At 28.3% G+C, this 16,383-nt stretch overlaps 1 protein-coding gene across 1 annotated transcript in view; it reads right to left on the reverse strand.

Annotated features, from left to right (window-relative positions):
• The window catches only part of LOC129959492 (uncharacterized), a 50,486-nt gene extending 42,914 nt beyond the window's left edge, over positions 1-7,572 (reverse strand). Inside the window, exon 1 of the mRNA XM_056072346.1 lies at positions 7,361-7,572. The gene's annotated coding sequence lies outside the window, so the exon portion shown is untranslated. The remainder of the gene's footprint in view (positions 1-7,360) is intronic.
• Between the last annotated feature and the right edge of the window lie 8,811 nt (positions 7,573-16,383).

Below are 16,383 nucleotides of genomic sequence, written 5' to 3' on the forward strand. Positions count from 1 at the left end.
AGCTTCAAGCTAGTGAGAATGTCGTACTATTGAATGTCGTAAACTGCATACTTCACAAGTCATCACGTGATACATTTATTCAGCCAATAATCGTACAATTATGAATATCCCTCACATGAGCATCGAACTTCAGGAAAAAAAAATGTATAATGGCATGAATATCTAGAAATATTTTGCAACAAATTTATTTATATTCTATAAATTATTTGTTTTTATTCTATTAATCACAAACAAAATCACAACTTTACTTGTTTAGAAACACAAGACGAGGTATGTAGTAAGATAAAGTTCAATATCCATTCCTATTACATACTTTTTACTTCAAAAATACACAAGTTTTTTCAGGAAAAATTCTAATTAAAATTCTGATCCAAAATTCTGAAAAATTCTGATCCAAATTTAATTCGTATCTCAAAAAGTTTGTAAATTTTGAATCATATGTGCCAATGTAAGTCAAATGTCAGAATGCAGAAATCTGAGTGATGCATATTTACATTACTATGTAAATACTGGGCTGATTATTAGACAGAAAATACCGATACAAAATTAAAGTTAATTTTGGACTACATTTCCTTCTGCAATTTCCGACAATAATTATCTGAAAAGAATAAGAAAAGAAATTGCTTTAGCGGGAAGATACGTTTGATAACAGCGCAAGAAGCCAGACATGCTCAGAATTCTTCCGAGGTTCCTTTTTAATGCTCAAAAAGGCTCGTTTCTTAACGCATGAGTTGCGTTTGATTGCATAACGGGATAATTCTGATATGAAGATCATTATACAAGTCCCGCTGTCATCTTCCCATGACCAAATATTGATCCCTTGATGTCAAGTGCAACGCATTACGTTGACCCGAGAAAAACCAGCTTTTAACACAAGGCGTCGAAACAAAAAAAGAATCCTCAAGATGCGCACCCAGCAAGACTGGGTGCAAATCTGTGCGTTGAACTTCGAGAAGAGAATATAAGCATTCTCTTTATTAGTTAAAATAGTGATTAGGAATGCTAAAATACGGATATAAACTCTTTTTCCCCCTTGCATATTACCCTTAATAATTCTAAGAAAAGACCTTCATTTTAGAATGTAGATGGTTTTAAAGGATTACAAATGAAAGAAAAAGAATTTTTCATTGAGAAATATAAATATTTCATTAATAATATTGGAAATGGGCAATGGATTTTATGCATAATTAATTTCTTTCATAATTCTATTTATATGGAAACCAACAATTAAAAATTTGCAATGATTTATTTTTATGCATTTTTGCTGTGATTTTTGGTATTGAAATTGCGATAATCTCTTGTTAATGTTGCCAGTTTAAACTGTCAGGGCAAAAAAAATTATTTTAGCTTCTTTCCAAACACTTGCGCGTATGTTGAAACTAATTATAGAAGACTTTTTTTTAATATAGATGAACTTTCTTATGCAATTATAAAAGAGTTCCTATTCTGAAGAATAAAATATTTTTATTCTAAGACTTTTTGCTTACAATGTTACAAGAAATATGCAATCAAAGTTGGCAGAAACAATGATCCAAAGCTGAACTCTATCTGCAGGAGAAAGATGGCAGATTCGGTGCCCTATTCCACTAAAATTTCGCTGTATCCGCAGGGTACAAACACCTTAACCCTGATGTGGCCCAAAAGTTGAAAACATGAAGTGCGGTTGAAGCGTCGACCTCCACTTCTGTGCATGAATGAGATCTGATATGTTTGTCCAAAAAATATCTTGCGTATAGCTTCAAAGCAGGATGTCAATTAAGCAACGATGAGAAAACCAAATTAAAATTTCAGATTCTGAGCATTATTCATACAGTTTAGAGGAAAATTAAGCAATTGTAGGATTCAATTGTAACATTTTATTATTTAACTACATTAATAAAATTAAGAAGGATAATTTCTGTTAAATTTTATTATCTATTAAAATTATGATTAATGTTCCAGTTTAGAATATCTATACTTTGATAAATTTTTGGAAAGATTTGAATATCAAATTTTTAAACATATTTCCAAAATTTTTAGAATACTTGGATATATATAATCTTGTTTTATTCTGAATTTTTACTGACATTTTATTCTTCGAAAGTAATTATCTTTATAACTGTCATAACAAAGGTAAGTTGGGCTCAGTATATTTTTCTATTCATAATCAATGACATGAAAAGAAAAGAACAATTTTTGAAGTTTTTGCCTTTCTATACCCTCTTGCTCCCCTTTTCTGTTGTTGTGCCCTTTATTTTTTGTTTTTGCAAGTGTTACAATGCTCGCTTTATTCAACAACTAATCAATTTTCAACTAATTAAGAAAAAGATTTATGGGCTTAATTTTTAAATAAAATTTGGAAGTTGCTATTATGAGTAACTGTTTATGAAAAATCTTGAACTGTTCACATAACTTCTATCGGATTTATAAATGGTGGGCATAAAAAATCAGTCATCTTTCTTAAATAAGTCAAATCTTTCTCAGTCGAAAGAAATAATTACATTCATTAAATTAATTTCTTATATTCTTGTCAAATGTTGAAACGAAATTTCATGTTTCAGATGCAAATAGTTTTTCTCCCTTAAATCCGCAAAATCAAAACTTCAAATTACAATTAATTTTTATGTAAAGATTAGGATGAAAAATTTTAAAACTTACGACCAAATACCAACTTTCCTTTAGAATCACCACCATGGAACAGAGAACAATTGCAGTTTTGATTGCGTTTGAAATATTAGTTAACGAAAAAAAAATACTTCCCCTTATGGTATTTTATAAACATCTATTGTTTAGTAATTATTGGAAAAACTAATAGTTTCGCTTTCCGAAAGAATGCGTACAGCTGCAATAATTACTAATTTACCTACAAGCAATTTTCTTTTTCGTTTTTTAAAGTGACATAAATGAGCAATTGTTTCACAAGAACATCGAAATCCTTGTTCTCAATGAATGTTTACATTAACCATTTTTTAATGGATAAAGTAAATTTTTAAGTTTTATTGAAACCCATTCATATGAAATACAATCAACGGAAAACATTTCGATATTGTTTATTAGTTTTTAACGTCGAATTGTTCAATTGTATATAGGAAAATAAAATACGAAAACAGGAAATACCGAGCTTTAATAATTATCTATCCGCCTACGTGCTAATTTTTTTTTTCCATGGAAAAGTTCAGATGAGTAATTCACAGCTTCAACTTTTCATAAGAAATAACAACTATTTTATCAGCCAAACTTTCTGCAAAAATATTTGCATTAATTATTTAAAGTAAAGTACGCGATTAAGTGTCATAAGGATCAATTTATGCGAGATACTAGCAAGGAATCCATTTCAAATATGCCTTTTGTAATTAGTTTATACAGAAGTACTAAAAATGGAAACAATTAAATACATTGAAAAATGTTTAAACTTTTAAATTTCATTTATAAATTCAACAATTTTTTTTTAATTTCATTTTGTTTTGCAATTGACATTTGCCTTTTCCCTGTTTAAAATTAATTCTGAATAATTTAATAACTAATTTGCTTGTTAGATTCTTCACTTGAAGTAGAAAACAGTTGTGACAAAAATATTAATTAAATACTTAGAGTGTTTTAATGATTTAATTTAAATTAAAATATAAACTCAGAGAATAATTATAAAACTCTCTGAAAATTGTTGTGCAGTATAAGGCTAATGAACAGGTAGCAAATTTCATTGATTTTTATATGCAGGCTATTTCTCTTAAAGGTAGAGATAAACTATGGAAACTGTCTGTCTTTTCCTTTTATATTTCATTATCAAATTCACTTAATGTAATAAAGGGTGTAAACACATAGTACTGAAACAGAGAAATGTTTTAAGATCTTATATTTCCCCTAATTTTGATGAATCTCTCATTATAAAATTTCGCAGTCTTGTATTTTGGACGAGGCAACTCCAGTGTTAAAAAGTATTATTGTGTTGATTGATGCTGGAAAAACTGTTATTCTAGAAGATTAAAACTTTAAAATAAATTTCTTCGATATATTTACTGTAGTTTTCATACTTCCGAAGAATTTATGTTTCGAAATGAGTACTATACCAATCCTTAAAAAAAACTTTTCTTGGATCAGTAACAGCTTATCTTATAACAAAGAGTTCGGTCTAAAATAACTTTTCGTCCATTTTATTCAAATTTATTTATTAATAACAGGTGACGTATTGTTAAATATAATTAATATTAATAAACTAAATGGTTTAGATATCATTAAAAGGTCAGTAATCAGTTGGTTACCTTATAAATTTAGCTCTGGATTTGCATTTTACATTAAAAAATTCCAAGTGAACATTTGATTCTTCAATGTTGTTAGAGATTTAAATTAAAGATTATTGTTATCAAATTATTAACAAAATAAAGAAAAATTAATTTGATAAATTAGAATAGAAGATCTCTTTTAAAATTCCATTTAGTTCATTTTAGCCTATTTTATTTATTTAATAATCTTAATTTATTAATCCCAATTAATATTTAATATGTGCATTAATTATAGTATATTCCTAACAATTGTTTTGTAATTCTTTTTAGGAACAATATGATCTTACTAATAAATGGCTTTAGAAAAATTACTAATAATGGCTAATAAATAGCTTTAGAAATATTGCCTATCATATTATCTAAAGGCATACCTTGAAAACTATTTTTCTTCAATTTACAGAATAGTTTATAGCAGCAATAACAATAACCATCTATGTTAGTACAGCTTGAACTCCGTGGATAAGGCTATTAATATTCCGATCCTTCCATAGGTAATGTGAAGAAAATGTCATAAATTAACATAAAAACCTGGAGGATAGAAGCCGTTTTCCTTGAAGACTTCCACAAAGTATAACAAACATTTCGAACCACATTCCGTAACATTTCTTGTTGTTCACAAGACACTTAATCTAGGAAGCTCATAGCCAAGTTTCAGAGAAGATAAATTACTTTGATGGTAATAAGGGCTGTGGAATAAAGATAATCGCCATAGAAGGAGTTATTTTCTAAGTGTTTAGGTATGGCTACATACTTTGTAATTTCTCTTATCAAAATGTAGTCTTGTTTCATAAAGAGGAAAATTTCTGTTGGAAAAGAATAAATGGCTTTATAAGCATCATCTTTAAAGATCCTGAAATTCAAAAATTAATTCAAAATCTGAAAGACTTTGAAATTCGATGGCATATTTTTGTTAAAAATCATTTTAAACCACATTTTGGAATATTTGTTATTATAGGTTAACTGTTATTTGCGAAACTCATAACGAAAATTCTAAATATGTGTTTTTTTTAATACTGAAGGATTCTTAAGCATCAATAAATCAGCTATTTCAAAGCAACTAATTTTTAAACTATCAACAAACGGTTATATTCTTCTTAACATCTTCTAATAAAAGTGCAGTTCTTTTTCCAGAAAAAAGACAAATTTTGAATAAGAAAAGATAAAATATCTGTTAAAACCGAAAACTAGTGGAAATCACAGAACACAGAAAAAAAAATTATATTATAAATGTAACTGAATTTTTGATGAAATTTTTCTCGAAGACAATGGTATATTTATACCTTAAAAACAGCTGAAAAGATTCAGATGTTTGATGAGAAATATCGATTGAATAACAGAATTTGAAATTAAACTACATGTTACTTTTGAACAACAAGTAATTCGAATGAAAAAGTTTTCATATCTCAAAACAGAATTATTTTACTCAGAGAGTTTAAAACGTTTCTTAATTTTTTGACAAAATTTAAATTGAAGAAAAAGCATTTTTCAAATACGCAGCTCTGACAAATTTAATAGCAATTATTAATAAAATCTTTATGAAATGTAAAAATGTCTGATCATCAAATATCAAATAACATGAAGCATTTTCAGGCATTGATTTTAAACAAAATCCATTGATTCCTTTTAAGAAAATAATTGAGAAATGTTCTCACAATACTAATGATAAACACTAAAATTATGAAGGCATTTCTTATAAAAGTATGGAGGAATTATTATAAAAGCTAAAAAGTGTGGAGAAACTGCTTTAATTAATATAAATTTTATATTTTTAAAGAGTTTCTTCTGTTATTTTCAGCATCATACTTGTCTCCTCTGTTTATTTTATTTGCCACGCATCACCTATTGATAACTATGGAAATTTCAGTATACCGAACTGTACATAAGTGAAACTACAACACTTTTATAAATAACGTCAACAATTTTTAAAGTATTTAATAAATTAAATGTATTTCTAAATTTCTTTACATATAATTAAATATTGAAATAATCATTAAAAGGAAAGGCACAAAACTTTTATAAAAATTAAGTAGATAAAATTTCCTCCAGTCAATGAATTTTCTAAAGAAGAATATCCAGCTTATACAAAAATACAGAATATAAAAATTTGCTCAAACAAGCAGTATTCAAAGTAGGATAAAAACAAAACCAAAAATAACAGTTTCCTATGTAAAATAATGCAATTTCATACATAAAGAAACAATATTTTAATTTCATAATTTAACCAATTTTTCTTTAAATAATTATTTTATAAACTTCATATAAATTTGATAACTGATTTAATTGCTCGTTATTTAAATTCTTATACAATGAAAAGCGGTATCACAACTGCATAAACTTGTTAAATTTCATTTATAAAGTAAAAATTTTTTATATTTTTACTTTATTAATGTTATATTAAAATATTTTTATTTTATTTTATATATTGGTCCATCAAATAATTAAAATAATTTGTTAAAGCTTTAAATCTTCATAACTATTTTATGCATTTTCCCCAAGTTTAACAGCTACGCATTTCACAACTCCTCCAACAATTAAAAGTTTATAAAACAGGCTCTTTTAGTTACATAAACTCACAAAATCTATTTATAAAATAATATTGTATTATCTAACAGTTCTTTAAAACTTTCATTTCATTATCTTCTATAAATATTTTTTCAAAATATAATTGTTAATTTAGTTACTCACCTCATAAATCATCTTATCACAGTTCAAAATTGCGCTGCCAGCACGATAATACTCGTATCACTACAAAACGGGATATGAAACTGACAAATCAAACTAACGATTAAAAATCCATAAAATAAAAATCTATCATTACATTAACCAACTTCCCAACACAAAGCGCACGTTTTAATATAACCAACCAAGGTAACTACATTTCACACCCATATCTACCAACAACGCTTTTCTCAAATATTGAACGTTAGGTAGATACTAACAGACAACAAGAATACGATAAAACTTTCCCCGCCACTTTCTAACGACATTTCAAATTATCTATCATGAGAAAAATTCCGTGTGGAGTCAGGTAGATATTAACAGCACAGTTTAGAGGACCAACAAAGGAATCTCACGCTACCTGTCAGGTAGAGCGTACTTACCTACGTGGTCAGCTGCGGGGAAACCTACGGATTATGAATTTAGCGCCGAGGGTCACCGGCCACATCTGTTGAATTCTCCCTTCTGAACTGTCTGTTTCGAAGTTCCACTTGGCCCATCAGATAGGTCGGCGACCGGATCGGCTAGTTCAACTACTACCTCCCCACGCTCACCTCCCGGCTCATACATACGTTGGATCTGGGTAGCGTTGGTAAGGGGTCAGTCCGGTTTTTTCCACACGACCGAACTCAGAATTTAGTCTGCGTCTAATGAAATAAATAAGCTTCAAAACGAAGCTGTTATGAAGTGTAATGATTCTGCATCCAAGGCCGGCCTTAAGGTGGGAACCTCGAGCGCAGCTTTTTTTAAAAAAGAAAGCGTAATTGAAAACAATGATTGTGGAATATAGGGAGGAAAAAAAATTATTTAATATAAGCTTTCTTAACAAGTCAAAATGGACTGTTTATTTCTTAGGTTATTGAAGCTGTTTTTAAAATTTGGAAGATAAAAGAATGGAAATGGTGACCAACTTTACTTTCATTCAAAAGCAAACTGTTTTTATGCTTAAAATTGGGTCGTTAGAAGAAATATATATATTTTTTTACGCAGTGAAAGTGCTAGTTAGTAAGATTTTCTCTTTGAAAGTGTAGCTTATAATGTCAGAATAGGCATGGTGTTTTGACAATTGATTGTTATATTTAATATAATGATAATGCGCTTTTCAGTTACAAGAAATCTGGTTCTTTCAGTTATGTTATTTGATTTTGTTTGAAAAATAATCCTGAAGAATGTAAAAACAAGAATAATAAACGGATATATTTGATTCAATTTCTTATCAAGAGTTGAAAGTATAAAAGTTTTTACTTCGATATTTAAAAAGAATTACAGGGAAGAAAATTTTTAGCGCATGATAAGCGTTTGGAAAACGTTAGAAACAGAAATCTAACTACTGAGAAAACTGACAGATAATTTTGCCTTTTCTTTCTTCTCTCTAATCTGCTTTTCCACTTATTTCCTCTGATCCGATTTGCCCACAAGATTAAACATTCGCTTTAGAGGAATCTTCGTATAGGAAATGCATTAATAACAGATATTAGTGTTTCATAGCAAAATGATTTTTAAAGTTCTTTTTCAAATACTTATGCTTCAATATTAAAAAAGAATGAAAAATTCTTGCATATTAGTGAATATTTAATCTTGATAAACGCTGAAAAACAGTAGAAACGTACTTAGTACGAAAAGATATTAATTTAAATTTAAATTTCATAAAGCAATGTGAAGAAGGCAGAAAAACATCACAACTATTGCTTGTGGAAATAAATTAGTTAAAAATACCTAAGCACTAATCTAAAGTTATCTACAATCTAGCGAATATTACTTTTTAATGAGAACTATCCATTTTGATGATCTTAAAAAAAAATAGTTTTAAAAAATCCTATAAAATTTCGACACATCAATAAACATTTTTCATATAATGCAGCTAACAACGTAGATAAAACTCTCAGAATCGACGATATCTATTATTATATCGATTCTTAATTGAATAAATAAAACAGCATATTTCAGAACGGAAAGGTTTCATCTAATTAGATAATAAAAAAGTAAAATTGTTAAGGGGTTAAAATGAGTTCATAAAATAATTCAAGCAAAAAAAATTTTTAAAATATATTATTTTTGCTTTATCACAATTCGGCCAGACATTGATAAAAACAATTCATTTCAAAGATTTCAAAACTTTTTACTGCTGAGTGAGATAAATACATAATTGATATTCAACTATCATTTCCCATCCATTTGTTTTCGTGACGTCCTAAATCGTAAAAAGACCCATTTCGGAAGATTAGTACTTCGTGCTTTATCAAAAGGATATTTTGAAATTAAACAATTGAAAGATTGAGGTTAGATCTGACGAGAAAATAAATAATTATAATCATTAATTCATGTCCTTTTTTATTAACGAACGTCAGTCGTTGAAGCAGTAATAAATATTTGTGTTTTAGGGTGATAACAATGTAAGACGATCCTTTCAAAAGGCCATCAAATTTGCATTGATTGGTAGAATTGCAAAGATGGCAAATAGCATCAATTCCCGTTTATTACCTGTTTAAAGGAGATGTTTTATGTTGAGGATTAGCACATAATTAGTAAGATTCATGCAATCATTTTGGATTACGTCGGAATGATTGATGTAGAAAGAGCAGATGGTTTTTTAACCTATATAAAATACAATTATTGAAAATTTTATTCTAATCGTGGTAAGTAGATGACATTGATCATCCAAGTCCAACACTTTCGCCAGTGATTACTTGACAGTTAGAAGCATGCATCAAAATAAAGTTATACGCATTATTTTATTCGAATGGCGTACTTTAAGAGGATACTTTCAAAAGACCATTACATTTTCATTAATTAGTAGGATTAATGAAAATGGCAAACAGCTTCAATTCTCATTTATGCGTTTAGAGGAGGTGTTTTGCCTCGAGGATCAGCGCATAATTACTAATAAGACTCATGCAATCCTTTTGGATTACATCAGTGATCTACATAGAAATGAGAGATGAATCCTTACCTTACATAGAGTACAATAATTAAACATTTTGCAACAATCTCATATAGATGACATTTATCATCCATATCCAATACTTTCATTAGAAGAGATTGATTGATAATTAGAAGAATATAACAAAGTAATTTTCTTGCCGTTATTTTTTTATGGGTGACGCATTACAAAAGGATTTTTCTAAAAGTCTACCAAATCTCTCATTAGTAAGCTTTCTAAAGTAGTAAATGAATAAATGAGTAGTAAATTGGTGTCCAATTTTTTAAGTACTTATAGCAGATGCCTTATTTTGAGGGAGTTAGTAAGATTTATGCAATCCATTCGTATTATAAATCATTGTTAATAGAATCATGCCTTGCTTGTGTGGTACTTATTAAATGCATTTCATCAGTTTAGTTTGGAATTCAGTTCGTTGGAGGAAAAAGGATGTGAAATTAGATGGTATGCGCAAATACTGTAAAATTGCAAGAACTGCTTTCATCTTAGACCCTGAAATGAAGTTCTTTTTCTTTTAACAATTATAATGAAAAAAAGAAAATTATTTGAGATATTACAAAAAGAAAGGTGTTAAATTCAAAGAAATAAATGCTATATATTTTAGTATTACTATTTATTCACATTGTTTGCATTCACTATACCTATTTGAGTTAGTTCTTTCTCGTTTAAAGACATTTGTAGAATTAGATCTAGCTGCCAGTAAAATTAATCTTGCTCTTTTATGTTTATATCTGACTGAGAGGATTTCACTTTTCTTCATATTCGCATTGTGAAAAAATAATCTTTAGGTAGGTTAATTTTTCTCAGAAAGAAAAAATATCTCCTTTTTTTCTTTTTTTAAAAAAAAGACTAAGTAACAGAGTTCATATTAAAATGTGCAATCCTCTTTCTGATGTCAATATTTTGTAAGAAAAAAAAATAATAAGCTGCAGAAAAAAGTTTTTTTTTTTGAAATTTTATCCGCAGCTGCATAGATTTGAGCATTACTCCTCCATTTGCCCCCCTCTCTTTTCTGATTAGATCGTTTTAGAAAAAGGCGATGTACTATTTTCTATGTTTTTTCATTTCGTTGTTTCTTAACTAGTACATCTTCAACTCTTTAAAACAACTATTGGCCCATAAAGCTACACATTCAAAAATTGTTTCGTAATAAGAAGTGAAGTATTCTGAATTTTTCTGCATCATCATCAGATGCTTCTGAAAGCCTAAAAAACCGTTTCATTAAAGTTCCAAGTGTACTAAAGGCTGGGAGTAAGAATTATTCAAAAGCTAATTTATTAAAATTAAACCTAGTTGAATCTATTTTTTATTTTAAGTGCGAACTATAAATCTATAAGTACAAAGAGGGGAAATTCGTAATGCTTTATAAAAACCAGGACCTATATTTAAGCCAGAACTAATATTTGAAAATCAGGTCTGCTCATCTGGAAACGTCTGGACATTTAAGAATTACGTCGAAGTGGTCTACATAAAAAAAGAAAGGATTCTTTAACCTACATAGACGACAATAATAAAAAAAGGTGCGCCAATCACGGATTATCAAATTGATGATATTCATCATCCTTGTCTATCACTTTCTCTAAATGAGAAAGATTAATTGTCAATTAAATGGATACAACAAAATCAATTTTGTTGCTGCTATTTAACCTCTTTAAGGTTGACAGATTTGATGTAAATACTTCTTAGATTGGGAAGAGTGTGGGAAGAAATTAGGAAAGAAAGCAAGATAGATGGGATGAAGAAAGAAAATTTAGAATGGTCGCATTTATTTCTTTTTCTCCATCTTTATGATAGATAGTTTTCCGATTTTAATTTTGGCTATTATTTTTTTTTGAACGCATTGATCTTTTGCTTTTTGAGCAAAAACAAAATTGTAAGTAAATGAAAAAAGAAAAAAAAAAAATAATCTTTTTTACACTTTAAAACTGCTTCAATGGTTGCCATTTTTGTATTTTTCGGATAAGTTGGAATGAAACTTTTTGAAATTTCCGTCTTTTAACTACCCATATTTAAATGATAATTATGAAAACGAATTCTAATAAATAATAATAAATAACCAGAACTGCTCTATGTAATTTAATGAGTTTTATTGAAATAGTTGCTTACATTAGCGAAACATTCATTATAAATAAGACTTCACAATCACTCATACAAATGGAGGGAAAATAAAATTTGATCGATGTGATTATTAAATTTTTTGTTGAGTGAGAAAATTTCAATCGTATAAAAGATTTTTCAACCACAGATTTTTCTTTACTTTTATAGCATAAAGTGATGGCAACTTTTAATTGCCAATTAGCATTACTTGTGAAGAAGTCCAAATTCTTTTGAAAAAGGAATGAAAAGATATTTATGTTCATCTGTATAATAGCACAGCTTGACAATTCTTATAGTTTAATTGACATTTCAAAGTTGTCCAATGTAAAAGGATTAATAACTAAGCAAAAGAACTGATAAAAAAATGACATTTTTGTACAAAAATTAGTACTATGCGCTTGTAAATTCATAAATAAGTTATTAGCATTGGTTAATAGCAGGAAAATTGAATAGTGCAAACTGGCTGAACATTGGCCATATACAGATTCAATTAATATATCGTGATAAACTAAGAGTAACTCTTTAAAGATAGAAGGCAATTAATGTAACATGGCAAATAATAGGTAAAATTTATAAGATATCTGGGGCACACATCTGCTCATAGTAGAATTTTGAGTATCTGTTATGAAGCTAACATGTTTGTATAATTACAATTAAGAATTCTGAAAACTTCCCTGATAATTATTATACAGTAAGCTGTTTTAAGCAAAATGTTTTCATATTTATTCAGATAATTTTTAATTCTATTATCTTTTTTGAAATTGATCAATGGAAGGTTACTGAGAGCTTCGGCTTCAGGGTCGAAGTGCAAGCATAATCTGAGATTGAATTAAATGTCCTTTCATTCGTTTAATATGAAAGCTCGATCGGCTCAAATATCATTTTTTTTTCATTTCATATTTTTTTCATTTCAGAATAACGAGATTTGTTCCTAAATATAGCCTTCAAACAGGACTCAAATCAGATCAGTCCTGGTCAACATAAAACACATGCAAGATATTGCGTTTAAATTTTTGAAAAGAATGCAAAAAAAATAATCGTTTTTTCAAAATCTTTTGATGGAGCTATTCAATCAGAAAAATACATTATTTTTAGTTTACTTTATTAAATATTTAAAATTTAGGCTTAAAAAGTGGATTTTCTGAGTTTTCAAAGCAAAGTTATTCTTTTGAAGAAAATAATATTTTTCCCATGTCGTATTTTGCAAAGTTTAAGTAGGGAGATCGGTTTGCTGTTTGATAAATGCTCTCAAAATAAAACCTCTTTAATATAAAAGTTCTGTGGGAAAATTCCGTTCTGTAGGGGCTATCGAATTAAAAAATATTTTAGCTAACTAAATAAAGAAAATAAATTGGTTTTTCACATCCACCAGAAAAAGAAAATCTTTGCCTTCGTCTTTTATTATAAAGAACAATATCTACGGTCCTTGTAAAATTAATTAAAGCTATTTTATTTTAGATTTTTTTTTACAAAACTTTAATAATGCTTTTTAGAGTGTTATAAGAATCTTTTCGCTTAGAACACTTTTTAGAAAACTTTGAGAATACTTTTTTATACTCTAAATTACATTACTTTAAAATAGTTACAAAGTAAACTTTAAATATATTTTCGTAGACGAGATTTTGAAGAAAATTTAAATCAAGAAATCTCACGAAATTAAACACACACAAAGGAAAATGTTTAATTTTTTTAAAAAATTAGTTATTTAAAATTTTTGAATAAATATAAATTTTTACATCCTCCTGAAAAAAGTAACTTTCATCTTATGGTACAGAATAACATAAGCCACCCGTGTAGAATACTTGAAGAAATGCTTATATAACCGCTTGGCAATGTTGCATAAAGAAGATCCTCAAAAGTTCAGTGGCCATTTCGAGTTATTTACAGATGCACTAGAATTTAGTTTGCTTTTTTTGAAAGGCAATCTCCAGGCCACTTTGTAGTGGAGAAAAGCAATCGTTATTCATACAAAAACTTAGGGCGTGCTTCACTTTAAACATTTTGGAAATAGCTCGTTGCAAAAATTAAGGACAAGACAATAGCTAGTGACCACAATAATTTACTACTGCTCACAGGGTGCACTGACGCCCAAAGTAATTTAATAAATTCCCAATAAGGCGGGCCATAGTCTTCATTAGCAATCACGTGGCTTCTAAAATCATTTAGTAAACAGGTACGTGAAGTTCGTAGAGCGCTCTCGATATGCTATTCATCAAGTGGTTTGCGTGGGTGTCTTCCTGGTTTTCTCTGCATAAAATAGAAATGTGGGCCATCTACCTCTAAAATGCAAGTGACACACCTCTTTCTGTGTTGGAATGACGGCAGGCTTTTTTTCAATGTTAAATAGGTAAAGAATGAAGGGAAATGGAATGGCAGAAGATGGCATGAAACGTTTAGATTGTTTACAAAATACATTAAAAATAATTTTTTGGTGAAGATTTCATCTTTTCCTACATAAATATAAGAAATCTAAAGTTCCTTATATAAATACAAAAAGGAATAACGTAGGGAGATAAGAAATACTTATATTGTTTAGAAAATATATTGAAAAATAAATTTTGGATAAAGAATCCGTGCTTCTCAATATAACAGCAAAGTTGAATCGTAGAATGGCAATGTTCAATCTAGTTTATTTTTCTATTTTTAACGTATCGAACTAAATACTGTAATATATTGTTAGAGAAAACAAAAGATATTATATATGTTGTTAGATAAAACAGATAGATATTAAGACTGTTTTATTGGAGTTGGATCGATGAGAATGAAATTATAAAACGCTGAAGTTCCTCTTTTTCAAAATCAATTCGATCTCAGTTCATCTTGAAAGTAAAATAGTTATATATTAAGCCCTGAACTGTTTAATTTTTTTGTTACAGTCTAATTAAATGACACTTTCTATTTTGGGAGTTATAATTATTTTGTTCCCACTAAGAAATCATAAATCCTCTTTCGAGCGTCATTTATAAGTACAACTATCATTTAATTTTAGTAATACGACGTAATTTTAATAAATTTAACAATTTAATTTTTATGTAATGTATTATAACTGAATTATAATACGATGCACTTAAGCATGCGAGCAAATTAGTGAAATGGTTAACGCTACAAATCGTTGAAAAGTTTTAACGTTGAAAACATTATATCATAATTATCATATCTGTCGGTTAGACCAATCGTAAGACATTAAATTGAGATTTTGATAGAAATTTATATGTTAGCTTATTATTTCAAATGTTATTACACATTATAATTTTAAGAATTCAGCACTCATTTTTCAAAGAACATGAGGATTTTTTCTCTTGAACCTTTGACGTTATGATGTAAGCACAAGATTTCAAAAAGTTAACAGACTGTTATGAATTAGTATCGAAGACTTTGGCTTCGTGCTCAAAGTCTTGTCGGTCGATATCAGATTCATCGAATCTGTGAGTTGAGAGTGCGTTGTCTTTAAAAAGCTTAACATAATCAGAAAAAAGTCTGGAGATTTAAGTGTTGACTCTCGTGTATTAACATCGTATTTGACTTAGGTATAAAATAACAATTCCAAAATGTTCCACGTACAGCTTTAAGAAGGTACGTTAATCCATCTAAAATTAACTAACAACGAAGGCTGTGAAAATGTTTTTAAAATTCTAATCGATTTTTGTGATTAGTAATTTTTTAAAAAATTACACTACCGTGTTTTTTTTATTTTCATGTTTATTTAAATCTTTTGAGACATTGCTACATCAATCAAATGATTTGTCCGATATATTTTATCAATCAGACGTTTAATCTACAACCTAAAGATTATTTTAGGCTCTTCGAGAATTTTTTTAAAATTTTTTATTTATTTATTTACTTTTATTTTGAATTTTACATTTTATAGTTAAGATAGTACTCAAAAACAATTGTGCACAAAAGCACGAATATGCTTTTTAAAATCGTTAATATTTCCTTGTTTTCGAGTTGTTTATTTTTGAATCCTTTTTCATACATTGCTTTATTGACCTGGTGATTGTACGTTATCTTATCTGATACTTATCTGTGGACCTGATGTTGTTTTGATTTTTCAAAAGAAATACGTTTTGAGTTTAAAAAGAGATTTTTTTTAACAAAAATGAATTAAAATATAAAAAGAAGAATCAATAAATGTAATCTATAAAAATGTACACAGCAAATATTGATTGCGTTAGATGCCTCCACTGGCGCAGCACATGGAGAAGAATGCCTGTAGAATGTCTGAATAAACAAATGGTGTTTGCGTAGTAGAGACATACATTAAACAATCGGATTTAAAAACTATAAATCCGATTTAACTAGTAAATGGCATTGAAATATTTCATGAATAGGCTTTCAAAATGACTGATATTTCAAAATTTCTCATTTTAT

This window comes from Argiope bruennichi, chromosome X1 (assembly GCF_947563725.1).
Source record: "Argiope bruennichi chromosome X1, qqArgBrue1.1, whole genome shotgun sequence".
In the NCBI taxonomy this organism is placed as follows: Eukaryota; Metazoa; Arthropoda; class Arachnida; order Araneae; family Araneidae; genus Argiope; species Argiope bruennichi.